Raw genomic sequence first — 4,167 nt, forward strand, 5'->3', positions numbered from 1 at the left:
GTGAAATAAGGTGCATGTAAACATGCATCAGATTAATACATTAATGGAAATCATTGTGTTATTTTATAATTTAACCCTGACATAAAAGATTGCAGTTTATAAAAGTGCAGAATCTGTAGTCGACTGTGGTATTTTGGACGCAGTAATTGCAGAATAACTGCTGTGTACTACACTCTAACTGCAGTTTGTTTTGTAAGGGTGCTGAGAGTGAGCAGTGCGGAGCATCAATGCTGGGTGATGACACACAGCACAGGACCTTTCTCATCTGGTAGAGAGAGGGGCTCACCTGTTGAACAATAAAGATCCTGGAATTATTTTATTTTAAAGATTTTTATTTCACCTTTATTTAACCAGGTAGGCCAGTTGAGAACAAGTTCTCATTAACAACTGCGACCTGGCCAAGATAAAGCAAAGCTATGCGACAAAAACAACAACAAACGTACAGTCAATAACACAAAAGAAAATAAAAATAGAACAATATATGTACAGTGTGTGCAAATGTAGAAGATTAGAGAAGTAGCCAATAAATAGGCCCTAGAGGCGAAAATAATTACAATTTAGCATTAACACTGGAGTGATGCAGTTGAAGTCGGAAGTTTACATACACCTTATCCAAATACATTTAAACTCAGTTTTTCACAATTCCTGACATTTATTCCTATTAAAAATTCCCTGTCTTAAGTCAGTTAGGATCACCACTTTATTTTAAGAATGTGAAATGTCAGAATAATAGTAGAGAGAATGATTTATTTCAGACTTTATTTCTTTCATCACATTCTCAGTGGGTCAGAAGTTTACATACACTTAATTAGTATTTGGTAGCTTTGCCTTTAAATTGTTTAACTTGGGTCAAACGTTTTGGGTAGCCATTTCCACAAGCTTCCCACAATAAGTTGGGTGAATTTTTGGCCCATTCCTCCTGACAGAGCTGGTGTAACTGAGTCAGGTTTGTAGGCCTCCTTGCTCACACACGCTTTTTCAATTCTGCCCACAAATTTTCGAATTGAGGTCAGGGCTTTGTGATGGCCACTCCAATACCTTGACTTTGTTGTCTTTAAGCCATTTTGCCACAAATTTGGAAGTATGCTTGGGGTCATTGTCCATTTGGAAGACCCATTTGAGACCAAGCTTTAAATTCCTGACTGATGTCTTGAGATGTTGCTTCAATATATCCACATAATTTTCATACCTCATGATGCCATCTATTTTGTGAAGTGCACCAGTCCCTCCTGCAGCAAAGCACCCCCACAACATGATGCTGCCACCCCTGTGCTTTACGGTTGGGATGGTGTTCTTCGGCTTGCAAGCGTCCCCCTTTTTCCTCCAAACATAACGATGGTCATTATGGCCAAACAGTTCTATTTTTGTTTCATCAGACCAGGGGACATTTCTCCAAAAAGTATGATCTTTGTCCCCATGTGCAGTTGCAGACCGTAGTCTGGGTTATTTATGGCGGCTTTGGAGCAGTTGCTTCTTCCTTGATGAGCGGCCTTTCAAGTTATATCCATATAGGACCCATTTTACTGTGGATATAGATACTTTTGTACCCGTTTCCTCCAGCATCTTCACAAGGTCCTTTGCTGTTGTTCTGGAATTGATTTGCACTTTTCGCACCAAAATACATTCATCCCTAGAAGACAGAACGCGTCTCCTTCCTGAGAGGTATGACAGCTGCCATGGTGTTTATACTTGCATACTATTGTTTGTACAGATGAACGTGGTACCTTTAGGTGTTTGGATATTGCTCCCAAGGATGAACCAGACTTGTGGAGGTCTACAATTCTGAGGTCTTAACTGATTTATTTTGAGTTTCCCATGATGTCAAGCAAAGAGGCACTGAGTTTGAAGGCAGGCCTTGAAATACATCAACAAGTCCACCTCCAATTGACTCAGAAGCTTCTAAAGCCATGACATAATTTTCTGGAATTTTCCAAGCTGTTTAAAAGGCACAGTCAACTTAGTGTATGTAAACTTCTGACCCACTGGAATTGTGATATAGTGAATTCTAAGTGAAATAATCTGTCTGTAAACAATTGTTGGAAAAAGTACTTGTGTCATGCACAAAGTAGATGTCCTAACTGACTTGCCAAAACTATAGTTTGTTAACAAGAAATTTGTGGAGTGGTTGAAAAACAAGTTTTAATGACTCCAGCCTATGTGTATGTAAACTTCAGACTTCAACTGTAGATGTGCAGATGATGATGTGCAAGTAGAGATACTAGGGTTCAAAAGAGCAAGAGGGTAAGTAACAATATGGGGATGAGGTAGTCGGGTGTGCTATTTACAGATGGGCTGTGTACAGGTACAGTGATCGGTAAGCTGCTCAGACAGCTGATGCTTAAAGTTAGAGGGAGATATAAGACTCCAGCTTCAGAGGTTTTTGCAATTCGTTCCAGTCTTTGGCAGCAGAGAACTGGAAGGAAAGGCGACCACAGGAAGATGACCAGTGAGATAGACCTGCTGGAGCGCGTGCTATGGGTGGGTGTTGCTATGGTGATCAGTGAACTGAGATAAGGCGGGGCTTTACCTAGCAGAGACTTGTAGATGACCTGGAGCCAGTGGGTTTGGCGACGGATATGTATTGAGGGCCAACCAATGAGAGCATGCAGGTCGCAGTGGTGGGTAGTATATGGGGCTTTGGTGACAAAACAGATGGCACTGTGATAGACTACTTCCAGTTTGCTGAGTATGTTGGGGAATATTTTGTAAATGACATGGCCAAAGTCAAGGATCGGTAGGATAGTCAGTTTTACGAGGGTGTTTGGCAGCATGAGTGAAGGATGCTTTGTTGTGAAATAGGAAGCAGATTCTAGATTTAATTTTGGATTGGATATGCTTAATGTGAGTCTGGAAGGAGAGTTTACAGTCTAACTAGACACCTAGATATTTGTAGTTGTCCACATATTCTAGGTCAGAACCATCCATATGCTAGTCAGGCGGGAGGGTGCGGGCAGCAATCGGTTGAAGAGCATGCACTTCGTTTTACTTGCATTTAAAAGCAGTTGGAGGCCACGGAAGGAGTGTTGTATGGCGTTGAAACTCATTTGGAGGTTTGTTAGCACAGTGTCCAAAGAAGGGCCAGAAGTATACAGAATGGTGTCGTCTGCGTAGAGGTGGATCAAAGAATCACCAGCAGCAAGAGCGACATCATTGATAAATACAGAGAAAAGAGTCGGCCCAAGAATTGAACCCTGTGGCACCACCATAGAGACTGCCAGAGGTCAGGCCCTCCGATTTGACACACTGAACTCTATCTGAGAAGTAGTTGGTGAACCAGGCGAGGGAGTCATTTGAGAAGCCAAGGCTATTGAGTCTGCCGATAAGAATGCTGTGATTGACAGAGTTGAAAGCCTTGGCCAGGTTGATGAAGACAGTACTATCTTTTATCGTTGGACTTTATGATATTGTTTAGGACCTTGAGCGTGGCTGAGGTGCACCCATGACCAGCTCTGAAACCAGATTGCATAGTGGCGAAGGTACGGTGGGATTCAAAATGGTCAGTGATCTGTTTATTAACTTGGCTTTTGAAGATTTTAGAAGGGCAGAGCAGGATGGATATAGATCTACAACAGTTTGGGTCTAGAATGTCTCCCTCTTTGAAGAGGGGGATGACCATGGCAGCGTTCCAATCTTTAGGGATCTCAGACAATACAAAAGAGAGGTTGAACAGGCTAGCAATTTTGCAGTTCTTTCAGAACATCAGCAGTCTGGATTTGGGTGAAGGAGAAGCGGGTGGAGGTGGCGGGGTTGGGCAAGTTGCTGCATGGGGTGCTGAGATGTTGGCCAGGGTAGGGGTAGCCAGGTGGACAGCATGGCCAGCCATGGAAAAATGCTTATTGAAATGATCGATTATCATAGATTTATCGGTGGTGACAGTGTTTCCTATCCTCAGTGCAGTGGGCAGCTAGGAGGAGTTGCTCTTATTCTCCAAGGACTTTATAGTGTCCCAAAACTTTTGGAATTAGTGCACCAAATTTCTGTTTGCACTAACCAGTAATTGGTTTGACTTCCCTGAAAAGTTGCATAAACAATGCTAATGCAAAACAAAGGGGCTATAGTTCTTCCATTTTTTTCGGGCATGCTGTCAAAAACTAGTGTTTTAGGGAGCGTTTGAGAGTGAGGGTCATTTGACCATGGATACGCACGCACAATGATTGATCGCTGAGA

Source organism: Oncorhynchus keta, unplaced genomic scaffold, assembly GCF_023373465.1.
Source record: "Oncorhynchus keta strain PuntledgeMale-10-30-2019 unplaced genomic scaffold, Oket_V2 Un_contig_28090_pilon_pilon, whole genome shotgun sequence".
In the NCBI taxonomy this organism is placed as follows: Eukaryota; Metazoa; Chordata; class Actinopteri; order Salmoniformes; family Salmonidae; genus Oncorhynchus; species Oncorhynchus keta.